This window comes from Chelonia mydas, chromosome 1, assembly GCF_015237465.2.
Source record: "Chelonia mydas isolate rCheMyd1 chromosome 1, rCheMyd1.pri.v2, whole genome shotgun sequence".
Taxonomy (NCBI): domain Eukaryota; kingdom Metazoa; phylum Chordata; order Testudines; family Cheloniidae; genus Chelonia; species Chelonia mydas.
This window is the reverse complement of record NC_057849.1, coordinates 239031769-239045027: the sequence shown is the minus strand read 5'-3', so window position 1 is coordinate 239045027 and position 13259 is coordinate 239031769. Positions and strand designations below refer to the sequence as shown.

General features: G+C 47.1%; 2 protein-coding genes across 8 annotated transcripts in view; one reads left to right on the top strand and one right to left on the bottom strand.

Moving 5' to 3' along the window:
• The window catches only part of CACNA2D4 (calcium voltage-gated channel auxiliary subunit alpha2delta 4), a 203355-nt gene that overhangs the window by 37364 nt on the left and 152732 nt on the right, over positions 1-13259 (bottom strand). The gene's annotated exons all lie outside the window — the stretch shown is intronic.
• The window catches only part of LRTM2 (leucine rich repeats and transmembrane domains 2), a 40176-nt gene continuing 36468 nt past the window's right edge, over positions 9552-13259 (top strand). For 2 of the 3 annotated variants that reach the window (XR_006288763.1, XM_007070807.3), the window contains exon 1: positions 9552-10060. The gene's annotated coding sequence lies outside the window, so the exon portion shown is untranslated. Of the gene's footprint in view, positions 10061-10149; positions 10665-13259 lie in introns of those variants that run through there. The other variant, XM_037877819.2, reaches the window with a different exon arrangement.

The window sequence follows — 13259 nt, the reverse complement described above, 5'->3', positions numbered from 1 at the left end:
TAGCAAGAGATGTCAAGAGTAACAAGAAGGGTTTCTTCAGGTATGTTGGCAACAAGAAGAAAGCCAAGGAAAGTGTGGGCCCCTTACTGAATGAGGGAGGCAACCTAGTGACAGAGGATGTGGAAAAAGCTAATGTACTCAATGCTTTTTTTGCCTCTGTTTTCACTAACAAGGTCAGCTCCCAGACTGCTGCGCTGGGCATCACAAAATGGGGAAGAGATGGCCAGCCCTCTGTAGAGATAGAGGTGGTTAGGGACTATTTAGAAAAGCTGGACGTGCACAAGTCCATGGGGCCGGACGAATTGCATCCGAGAGTGCTGAAGGAATTGGCGGCTGTGATTGCAGAGCCCTTGGCCATTATCTTTGAAAACTCGTGGCGAACGGGGGAAGTCCCGGATGACTGGAAAAAGGCTAATGTAGTGCCCATCTTTAAAAAAGGGAAGAAGGAGGATCCTGGGAACTACAGGCCAGTCAGCCTCACCTCAGTCCCTGGAAAAATCATGGAGCAGGTCCTCAAAGAATCAATCCTGAAGCACTTAGAGGAGAGGAAAGTGATCAGGAACAGTCAGCATGGATTCACCAAGGGAAGGTCATGCCTGACTAATCTAATCGCCTTTTATGATGAGATTACTGGTTCTGTGGATGAAGGGAAAGCAGTGGATGTATTGTTTCTTGACTTTAGCAAAGCTTTTGACACGGTCTCCCACAGCATTCTTGTCAGCAAGTTAAGGAAGTATGGGCTGGATGAATGCACTATAAGGTGGGTAGAAAGCTGGCTAGATTGTCGGGCTCAACGGGTAGTGATCAATGGCTCCATGTCTAGTTGGCAGCCGGTGTCAAGTGGAGTGCCCCAGGGGTCGGTCCTGGGGCCGGTTTTGTTCAATATCTTCATAAATGATCTGGAGGATGGTGTGGATTGCACTCTCAGCAAATTTGCGGATGATACTAAACTGGGAGGAGTGGTAGATACGCTGGAGGGGAGGGATAGGATACAGAAGGACCTAGACAAATTGGAGGATTGGGCCAAAAGAAATCTGATGAGGTTCAATAAGGATAAGTGCAGGGTCCTGCACTTAGGACGGAAGAACCCAATGCACCGCTACAGACTAGGGACCGAATGGCTAGGCAGCAGTTCTGCGGAAAAGGACCTAGGGGTGACAGTGGACGAGAAGCTGGATATGAGTCAGCAGTGTGCCCTTGTTGCCAAGAAGGCCAATGGCATTTTGGGATGTATAAGTAGGGGCATAGCGAGCAGATCGAGGGACGTGATCGTTCCCCTCTATTCGACACTGGTGAGGCCTCATCTGGAGTACTGTGTCCAGTTTTGGGCCCCACACTACAAGAAGGATGTGGATAAATTGGAAAGAGTCCAGCGAAGGGCAACAAAAATGATTAGGGGTCTAGAGCACATGACTTATGAGGAGAGGCTGAGGGAGCTGGGATTGTTTAGTCTGCAGAAGAGAAGAATGAGGGGAGATTTGATAGCTGCTTTCAACTACCTGAAAGGGGGTTCCAAAGAGGATGGCTCTAGACTGTTCTCAATGGTAGCAGATGACAGAACGAGGAGTAATGGTCTCAAGTTGCAATGGGGGAGGTTTAGATTGGATATTAGGAAAAACTTTTTCACTAAGAGGGTGGTGAAACACTGGAATGCGTTACCTAGGGAGGTGGTAGAATCTCCTTCCTTACAGGTTTTTAAGGTCAGGCTTGACAAAGCCCTGGCTGGGATGATTTAACTGGGACTTGGTCCTGCTTTGAGCAGGGGGTTGGACTAGATGACCTTCTGGGGTCCCTTCCAACCCTGATATTCTATGATTCTATGATTCTATGATTTCCCCATGTGGAACCGTATCAAATGCTTTACTGAAAACGAGGTAAATTAGATCCACTGCATTTTCTTTGTCTAAAAAATCTATTACCTTCTCAAAGAAGGAGATCAGATTGGTTTGGCACAATTTAACTTTTGTAAAACCATGTTATATTTTGTCCCAATTACCACTGACCTCAATGTCCTTAACTACTTTCTCCTTCAAAATTTTTTCCAAGACCTTGCATACTACAGATGTCAAACTAATAGGCCTGTAGTTACCCGGATCACCTTTTTTCCCTTTCTTAAAAATAGGAACTATGTTAGCAATTCTCCAGTCATATGGTACAACCCCTGAGTTTACAGATTCATTAAAAATTCTTGCTAATGGACTTGCAATTTTGTGTGCCAGTTCCTTTAATGTTCTTGGATGAAGATTATCTAGACCCCCCCAGATTTAGTCCCATTAAGCTGTTCGAGTTTGGCTTCTACCTTGGATGTGGTAATATCTACCTCCATATCCTCATTCCCATTTGTCATCCTACCCTTATCCTTAAGTTCCTCATTAGCCTCATTAAAGACTGAGGCAAAGTATTTCTTTAGATATTGGGCCATTCCTAGATTATCCTTAACCTCCACTCCATTCTCAGTGTTTAGCTGTCCCACTTCTTTTTTTGTTTTCTTCTTATTTATATTTCTATAGAACCTTTTACTCTTGGTTTTAATTTTAATAATGCAAGGTCCAACTCTACATGGCTTTTGGCCTTTCCCACTTTATCCCTACATGTTCTGACCTCAATAAGGTAGCTTTCCTTGCTGATCCCTCTCATCTTCCACTACTTGTAGGCTTTCTTCTTTTTCTTAATCACCTCTCTGAGATGCTTGCTCATCCAGCTTGGTCTACAACTCCTGCCTATGAATTTTTTCCTCTTTCTTGGGATGCAAGCTTCTGATAGTTTCTGCAACTTTGACTTGAAGTAATTCCAGGCCTCCTCTGCCTTTAGAGCCACAAGTTCTTCAGTCCAATCCACTTCCCTAACTAATTTCCTTAATTTTTTTAAGTTAGCCCTTTTGAAATCAAAAACCCTAGTTACAGATCTATTTTTGTTTATCCTTCCATTTAGTTTGAACTGAATTAGCTCATGATCGCTCAAACCAAGGTTGTCCCCTACAACCATTTCTTCTGAGGTCCTCACTACTCACCAAAACCAAATCTAAAATGGCATCCTCTCTAGTCGGTTCAGCAACTACTTGGTGAAGGAATCCATCAGCTATCGCATCCAGGAAAATCTGAGCCCTATTATTATTACTAGCACTTGTTCTCCAGTCTGTATCTGGGAAGTTAAAGTCTCCCATGATCACACAATTCCCATTAGTATTTACTTCATTAAAAACATTAAAGAGGTCTCTATCTATATCCAAATTGGATCCCGGTGGTCTATAGCACACCCCAAGCACTATCCCAGGGGAGGCTCCAGTAGCTTTCTTCCCCAATGTGATTTTTGCCCAGACAGACTCTGTCTTATCCATTCCATCACTTCTTATTTTGTTACAGTCTACCTCATCATTGATATACAATGCTACTCCACCACCTTTGCCTTTATTTCTGCCTTTCCTAAACAGAACATACCCTTCAGTACCTGTACTCCAGTCATGACTACTATTCCACCATGTTTCTATTATCCCTATAATATCTGGTTTCACTTCCTGCACCACTAGCTCTAGTTCCTCCATTTTGTTACCTAGGCTGCTTGCATTAGTGTATAAACATCTTAATTTTTGCTGTTTTGGCTTCGCTCACATTCTTTACCCAATTAGAAACGGTCATTCTACTGCCAGTATCACCTATTAGACTGGTATCTACACTATCCTTCCTCCTTATGTCCATTCTCCTACCCACGGCTGTATCCTTTCTTACTTCGTTTCCTTCCCTCTCAATGTTAAAATCCGGCGTGGAGATTACCTGGACATCTCCCAACCATCTCCCCCAAATTCTTAGTTTAAATCTCTCTCAATCTGTTGTGCCTGTCTCCATCCTAGAAGTCTATTTCCCTCCCTACTCAGGTGAAGTCCATCCCGAGAGAACTGTCCTCTGTCCATGAATGCTTCCCAGTGGCCATACATCCCAAAGCCCTCCTTATAGCACCACTGCCTAAGCCATCTGTTGATCATCATCATCTTGTCACACTGCTGTTGCCCTTCTCTAGGAACAGGCAGAATCCCACTGAAGATCACCTGAGCCTCGATTTCCTTAAGCATCTTCCCCAGCCTGGCATAGTCTCCCTCGATACGTTACAGCGAGAATCTAGCCGTATCCTTTGTTCCCACATGAAGGACAATCAGTGGATTCTTTCCCGCTCCTGTTAAGATCCTCTTCAGCCTCAGGTCCACATCCCGTATCTTAGCACCTGGCAGACAGCACACCCTTCTGTTCGCTGGATCAGCTCTGGTTACAGGCCTGTCTATTCTCAGTAAGGAGTCCCCAATCATGTAATCTTGCCTTTTTCTGGTGATGGTGTAATTCTCCAGTCTATCCCATTCCCTCTGGCTGCAAGTCCTCTTGATTCCTTGCAATCCTCTGCAACCCATCCAGTATCCTCCTGGGGCTCCTATTTGGTGTTATCTCCATTGACTCTTCCCCTCTTCCTATAGGACTAGCTGCTCTTCTCATCTTCCTTGCCCTCTCACCTTCAGTGACCACCTGTTGTGCCCCTTCTTCATTTTCCAACTCCGCAAACCTGTTTCTGAGCTCTATTTCTCCTTCCCTAGCCTGTCTTTTCCTCTCCCTGGTTCTCTTAGTCACATGCTTCCACTGACCACTTTCCTCATCCAGCAGTCTTTGGCCCTGCTTCCATCTGCCAAACTGAGCTTTTCCCTTCAGCATCCTCATGTCTTTGCTCCATCATCTGCTTGAATCCCCTTCTAAACTCAACCAGAGTTTCCACCTGCACCTCCAATCCTTGGTTCTTTTCTTCCATCAGCTCTATCAAGCGGCATGTGATGCAGACGAAACTCTTTTCAGGTACCTGCTCCAGGATCATGTACATGCCACAGCTTCCACATTCAGTCAACTTCATTGTGCTTGGGTCACTCCCACTGCTCCCTCTGTATCTGTCATCGCCTTCTCACTTAAGTCCTGTTAGTCTGGGAAACACAAACCAAACCAAAACGCCGCCACCCACAGGAAAACGAACCCCCCAGTGAGCACCAAAACGCTACCAGAACACCACACGCTCCCTTCACTAGCCTGTCTGTTCCTCTGCCTGGCTCTCTTAGTCTTCCCCCCAAACTCCCCTTGCAAACTCCCACTCAAACGCCCCTGTTTACAGCTCTGTTTGCTGGCTCCTGTGCCGCTGCAGCTGAGTGCACCTTCCCCTAGGCCAGCGGGTATTCTTTACTCAGTCTTGCCCTGATTTTGTGCCTCAGCCCCTTCCATGCACTGTCACATCCCCAGTGTCATGCCCTCTGTAGAAGCAAGAAGTGTGCAGTGTCTCTCTGTAGGACATAGGAATGCCCCCAGTGTATATAAAAATGCAGTAACAAAGATTAACAGGGGCAAGTGTCAACCCACAGAATCAACCAGCCAAATCAAAGGGGCCTGCAAGAAATCCAGCCTCAAGAAGGATCTTAAAATATGATTAAAAAAAAGAATAAAGAGACAGAGAGGCAGAGAGGAAAGCAGGAGAGGGAGAGATGGAGGGCCTGATCCCCTCCAGATTTACACCAGTGTAAGTGAGAGGAGAATCAGGCCTGGTGAGTTCTTTAAGTCTATATCGTGCAACTTTGTGTGGCTGCTTTTAAGTTAACTCTTTGATCTGATGTTGTAATTCAGCTGGGAAGTAATAAAAACCAGGGAGTGCAATAGGTATTGTCATACTTCGTGCAGAAAGAACCTGGCAGCTGGCATCATGGCCATGGTACATCATCTCTGCTTGTAACGCCCTGGTGTCAGTGTCCTTCCTGTCACATCCGTACTGCTGGTATGATCCCACTTCACTGGAAGGTTTTTATCCAGCGCTCCCTATTATAGAATGAATCTGACTGCTGTGAAATGGGGAAGGAATTATTTTCTACAGCTGCCTAAACCCCAGAATACACAACCTGACAAGACAAAAGATTCATTTAAGATTCATCTGGATCTAAGTCTCTGAATATAAGGAAAGAAGAAAGCACAGGGCTGAGTTCAGCTCTGGTGTAGTTCCGTTGACTTCAGCTGGGTTACCCCAGGGGTGAATTAGGCTCAGTGGCCTATCTGTGTTGGAGTATGATAGAGTGTAAATGATGTTGTTGTTGTTTGTTGTTGAGTCCATCTAGAAGATGGGCTGACTTTGTACATAGCTTTGAATAAATTCCTTGTTACCCTTTAAAACTATCTCAAGCAAGAGTCATTCCTCCTTTCAGAGCCGATCACATCAACGGGAGTGAACATTACCAAGGACATGCAGATTTTACAAGACTGAGGAGGAGTTGGTACCAGGACAACTAACCTTGGAACACAGGGAGTTATTGAGAAGCTCATGTTTTTGCCAAGATTGACCTAAGTCCTGAAATGTTGTTCAAAGGAAATGAAAACCTTGGTCATGAACCTTTTCCTCCTCAGCCTGTAGGGTGAAAGTAACTTCCACTGCAGAATTACCTGTGTCATGAGGGGGAATAGGGCTCCCGGGTTTGCACTTGTGCTTTGTGGCAACCAAAAGAAAGAGAAATCCATCATGTCTGTCCTTCCTGGGCTACCCAGTAGCTAGCCCTCTCCTTTCCTTGTAGCCTGCAGCCATGTCTCTCCTTTCTGGACAGTCTGTCAGCTATCTTTCTCCTTTGCATGTGGCCCTTGTCATTGTGTGAAGCCACCCCTCTCCTTTGTATGTAGCTTGGCAGTTAGCCCTCTACTTTCCATGTAGTCCAACAGCTAGTCCTCTTTCCTTGTAGTGATATCCTGGTGATGTGACCCAGCAGCCATCCCCTCCTACCCCATGGGGCTCACACCCACTTTCCCTTCCATGCAGTCCTGCAGCCGGAAGATGTAAGAAGGGGTAATTTCAAGCAGTGTAGGGTCTACTTTAACTTACACTGTGGTCTGTCTCTCTCTGGCTGGTCTCCACTCAGGGGAACAGGAGTAGGAAAACCTGTCCCCTTCTTGTGTCTTGTCCCCTGTCCTTGCCTATGTGGGGAATGGTAGTGGTGCTCAGTGGGGACTACATTAGCCTCCTCTGCATTCATGTTGAGCCTGGGGGGTTGAGAAAGAAGAGGCAGGGGACAGCCTCTCAGGCTATGTCTATACTTGGGTGTGATTCCCAGCTCGTGTAGACATACTTGTGCTAGCTCACACCAAGCTAGCATACTCAAAACAATAGTGTAATAAGTAGTGACAGCACGGGCTAACTGTGCTGCATCCAAACCTGCCTGAATCCCAGGGATTCATATTCAGGGTGGCTAAGCCCATGCCACCGCTCTCCGTGCTATCCTGGCTACACTACCACTGAGCTAGTGCTAGTACGTAGATGTAGTGTAAGGGGCAGGTTTCAGAGTAGCAGCCGTGTTAGTCTGTATTCGCAAAAAGAAAAGGAGTATTTGTGGCACCTGAGAGACTAACCAATTTATCTGAGCATAAGCTTTCGTGAGCTACAGCTCACTTCATCTGATGCAACGATGAAGTGAGCTGTAGCTCACGAAAGCTTATGCTCAAATAAATTTCTTAGTCTCTAAGGTGCCACAAGTCCTCCTTTCCTTTTTGTAAGGGGCAGTAAGCAGTAGTGGCCTGGCTGTGCTGCAGGCTGTCCGTGCTTTGGAAGGGGGTGGGAGGAAGGAGGAAGGCAGGAGACACAGATTCAGGAGACAATGAGTCAGAAGCTTAGGGATGAGAGGAAGGAAAAACTGGTGATAAAAAGTCACCGCATGCGCCAAAGAATAGCTAAGAGCTACCTGAGAGCCTTCTTTGCTCCAGCGCAAGAGGGGAGTTCTACTCTGCTACGAAATTCAGGGTGGCTGTGGAGCACAGCACAGCAACGACCCTAAAGTCCTAGAGGTGACCCTGGATAATGGTATTATTTCTACTGACATGCTAAAAACTTGAGCAACCGTAGTTCCCCTGCGGTAGAATAAAGTACGTGAAGGGAGAAAACATAATATGTTGAATAGTCCGATACTGGTGCGCTATTCAGACATCCCAAGTTCATGCATAGCTTCCCACCAGCAGGTATCCTCTAGTCGCTGCAAACTGATCATGCCCCTGCAGCACTGTTGCAACTACATCTCCGAGAAACCACATGCCACGGCTCAGCGTGTTGTTTATACTATTCCCCTCCGCCTGTTCATTCCTCCATTCACCACGTCTGTTGTCATTAACTCATCCACGTCTGTCTCTCTCTGTCTGCCTTTTCTTGGGTTGTCTCTTTGATTATCCATATGCCTTTCTCATAAGGAGCTTTCCTCAAGATTTCATTCTTTGTCTACCTCATAATAAAGAGTCATAACAAAGAGCGATAAGATTACAGCTGGTAGACGGCTTATCTAGATGTACCTTACCATTCAAAAGCCTTTGCTGCCACAGCAGCTGGCCTGCCATTTAAATAAAAACATTATTTTCATTCCCTCTGTCTTGTCATTGAACAATTTACCCACTTCTCTTCGTTTGCTAGCATGAGCCAATGGACCTTCTCCAGGGATGAATTTGGCCCTTTCTCTCTAAGTGACTGACCAAAGAGCCAAGAAACATTTGGCTTAAAAAATAACTTCAGGACAAACTAATAATAATATAATACAGTAATAGTAAAAAAAAAAAAAAAAAAAAAAAAACATCTAAAGCAAGTGCAGCCCACCAAAGGAATTGGAGGTTGGAGACAGGGCCATTAAAGCAGGTAAGGTGAAAAAGAATGATTTTTCACAGGATTTACCTGCTGTGGCTAGGACACCCAGACTGGAAATCAAGGACAAGACAAAGGCAAGAGAAGGAAGTTTTTGATTAAGAAAGGGAAGGCTTATGGGCCAGTGGCCAGGATGCACTGGAAAGACTCACAGAGCCAATAGGACGGATTCTGGTCTCAGTCACACCCCTGTAAAGGCCGAGTGACTCCGCTGAGTTCAGTGGTGTCAAGGTGGCATTACAGTGGTGTAACTGAGGGCAAGGTTTGGCCTGGGATGCATGAGCTGATGACCAAGCTCTTCCCTCTGCACTCCCAAACCAGAAGGGAGCATTGTGAAAAGCCAGGCTGCTTTCTAGACCAGTCATCTCCCCACAACCCTGGTCCTCAAGTTTTTCTGTTTTCTCTTCTGCATGCTCCTAGGGAAGCTAATGCCAGGACATGCATATTCCTCTCCTACTCAAGCTTTACAATAGCCCAGTACTTCCTGCTGCTCTCAAGCTGCTCAACACAACTGCTGCAGCTGACTGCCCTTTATCCAGCCCATTGTAAGGGTCTATCTTAAGGTGCTGCCTCCTGCCCCTTCCCTGCCCTCGGAACTCCCCATGGGGATGCTTGTTTTGTGGCCAGTCCCCAGGCTTTCTCCACACTGTCCCTTTCACGACTCCATGCTGTCCCAATCTCCATTTAGAAACTAGCAGACACAAAGGCTTGGCCCCTTCACCTCTCCTTTCACTGTGGCTTTATTATGATAGGGGAAAGGGGAGGAGGCAGCTCAGTGCATGGGTTCCTCCCAGTAACCTGGTCCCGATGACTTCAGCCTGCTTTAACAGGGGCTGAAGGGAGTTCTCCCCATCCCCCCCCCAAGCCCATGTATTCCATTCACCAGACAGGGGGAGCCGGGCAGGCGACAAAAGCAGTTGCTCTTTCTTGAGGCTGAGTTGAGAGGAATTAAAACCTTCCAGTCTCCTGTCTGCACCTTTGGGCATTTCAGAGTGGATTCTGCCCACTTGGCTGGCTGATTCCTTTACACAGCGTGTGCATGCACTTGTCTGTGGGTGTGCACGCACTGCTGTCTTCGCAGATGTACCCCCAGCTGTCACTCCACAGCACGCATTCCCTCCCCCTTTCGGTCTCATTCCCTTTCTCCCCCTATTTCTTATTTACAGAGGATTACAATCTCTTTTACATGCTGTCCTCTAACCCTTCCTCTCTGCACTTCGGGCACTGCTAGCATCTTGGCACCCTGCAGGGAGCAGGGGGGCTGATGATCACTAGAGTCCATTGAGCGCTCGCCTGGCTGTTGATCGCTTCCACTGGATTTGTTTTGGGACTCGTCGGGGTTTATTGAAGGACCTGGAGAACGCGCAAGAGGCTCTGTTCCAGGCAGAGAACAGTAAGTAGAGGTGTCTCTGTTTTATATTTGTGCCCAGCTATTTGAAATCTTGCAGTGGGCTTTTGCTCACTGCCATCTTCTGTCCACAGAGCACTTGCTGCCACAGGGAGGGGGTTCACCGGCAGTGACAAAACTGCCTGTCACAAGGTACTGCTGAGACAACCACAGGGCAGCCGTTTTACTGACCAGACAGAACTGCAGATTCTGCCCCAGGGATGGATGGTACCGGTTTTAATTCAGTTCAGGTGTTGGGGGACTGGAAGTAACTCCTGTCAGCCAGGAATGGCACAGAAATCTTTGTCTACAGCATGAGCAGCTCTAATCTGAGTACAGCGCTGATCTTAAGTACTTGGTGCTAGGACCAATATGTACTGGATAAGCACCACAAAATATTGTCTTCCTATCCAGAACAATAAAGGATGGGTCTGAAACTGGGGGTGCCACTGGTCTTGCCTGTGGAGGTTTCAAGGAATGTTTCTGGGCTGAGCTGCCTTCGAAGGGACTGTATAAAATGCAAACGTGAATGAGGACAGGAAGCTGATGGAAGTATTGTGTAAGGACTGGTCCATATGAAGTCCAGGCTCCAGTAAACAAGCCTTATGAGGTAGGGCACTTTCTCTTAGGTTTGTTTTTATTTGTGTGTCTTCTGCCCACAAAGTACTCAGGAAAACCCTGTCACAAGGCGTGAACTCAAGGAAGTTATGTCACAAGAGCCAAAAATAGAGCCAGAATTCTCTTAAGAGTCCCCAGAGGCTGAGCCCAGAGATTTGTGAACCTGTATGAGGGTATCCTGCTGCAGGGAGGAGAGAGGAGGGTGGAGAGAGATTTGCAGCCTTTTTCAGTCTCATTCCTTTAGGTGGATCTGCCTGGGAGCAAGGGGGGCAGATGAAGGAGGGCTTGAGAGAGCTGAATGTGAAACTTCTTCCTGATCCTGCCTCAAGAGGTGGATTATGTGTGTGTGTGTGTGTGTGTGTACGTGTAGAAGGAGACGTGCACCCATGTATGTTACACAGCACTCTGCCACAATGCTTACATTTCATAGCTGGCCTGTCACTAGCACTGCAGCTTATTTTAATTTGAGAGAGAAAAGATCAGACCCACCCCTGGACACGGAGCTGAACGTCTCCCTGGTTTGGGGATACTTGGACCATTTCAGTTCATTACAGAGAGATGCCCCAGTAATGAGATCAGGATCTGGATCCAAGTCGTACCACAGTTTCGGATATTCAAATGTAATGTTCTGATTCAGATCCACCTCTAATGTTAACGTTATAGTTAGGCGTGAATGACATTGCTCTGCTGGCTGGGACTGTTCTTGCCACTTAAGGATCTGGAGGAAAAATTAAGAGGGGCCCATTTTGATATGAGCTGGAGCAACTGTGATCCTGAATGCTATTACACAAGCAACTCACAGGAAGGGGGCACTTAATGATGCGGTCACCTTTGAAGGGACATATAGATTTGTCACAAGACAAGGGACATTTTTATCCCCTGAGGTCTCTTCAGAATCTCAGACCACTTTTCTCTGGGGTTTTATCACTAGGCTCCATTTTGGGGGACTGGATTTTCCTGTGACTGCTGTGGGTGAGCATTGTGTGCCAGTGAATTATTCCAAATGAATGAAGGGCCTGAGGGAGCTGTCTCCCTGCCTGCCATTAGTGCAGGCTCCATAACTGAACATCATTCACCTGGGGCAGTTAAAGGTAAATCCTGGGAAAAGGCATTTTTGGGGGAGGGGGGAAAAGCCCTAACAATTTTCCACACCACAGACTGCAGTGATGCCCCTGCTTCCAACAGCTGTGACTGCTGCTTGCTAGTGAGGTGAATTAGCAGCTCTGATATCTTAATGAGCCGCTCAAGCTTTCAGCCCTTTGTCTTGCTTTTCAAATGTTCTTTTAGGATGACTGTTATGTATTTTCTGGGCTTTGCAGGACCGGAAAATTGTGGTGGTGGGAGGTTCAGGGGGCAGGATTGGTGGTGGGGGGGGTGGGGGGCTGGCTAGCCAGGTATGCTTGTGATAATGCAAGGGCTGGGAGATGCAGGAAACAGCCCCAGGATAGTCAGGGGAGAGGCTCAGGACTGGAATATCATAAAGGGGGTTCATGTATGCAAGAGTGGGGTTTTGGGGTAGAAATGAGGACTTTAAGGACTGTCCATATTTACCTGTTGCTGATTCAAAAAGAACCAATACCTTGCCTCCATACGCCATGTTTTCTTACAAGAGGCTGATCAGGGTGCTTAAATCCTGCTCTGATCCCTATCCCAGTCCCCAGTAAATTGCTGGATAACCATGTCTCTTTCACAGTCCGATAATCGACATTACCTCACCCACCTTGTCTCTCTAATATTCTGTGACCCACACGACTACAACTACACTGCCTGCAACCTTAACTTTGGCATTTCCTAACTGTGCAGTGCTTGACTTTGCATCCCAAATAACATCGTTTTAAAAACCTGTAAGTTCTTAGATTTTTTTACAAGGAGAAAAGAAAAAAAATCTGATGTACAAATTCAGTAACCCTCCCACCCGCATCATAAATCACTGCTGGGATTTAACCCCCAACCTTCAGCCCTGCAGCCCAGCTTGAGTGACAGGATGAGCTGGGTTAGTTGGTTGCACACAAAGGCTGTTATCTCTCTAGGGGGAGGGGAGAAAGGGGCCAATGGAGCCATACACTGGGTGCAGGGGTGAGATTGTTCAACCCAGCCCACTCTGTTTCATCCCACTGACAGGTTCCTTCCCCATGTGGTGCCCTCTGGAAGTGGGGCTGGACCACTGGGGTGATGTGCTAGGTTTAGTGGAGGGTTGTCAGAGGGCTCTTGGCTTGGATCTCACTTTCCCCACTCTTGGAGAGGCTGTCTGCTCCCATTGGAGAGAGGCGTGACCTCATGCTCTGAGCACAGGGCAGTGAACCAAGAGCGCCTGCGTTCTAACCTTGAGACTAAGGCCAGCATTTTGAAACCTGGATGCCTCAAGTGAGGCACCTGCATGAAAGTGGCCCCTTTGGCAGAGGCACAAGGGAGTCTTAAGGCTGCATCTGAGGATTTTCTTGTCATAGGTGTATGGCCATTCCCTACCCCTCGGTTCCCGGCATGTCACTGCAGAGGGGCCCACTCTCTTTCTGGGCCCTGAGTCCTTGAGTGCCAGCCAAATGAGAACGTGGAAAATGCCGTTCTCTGTGAGAGGTGAAAGCATCAG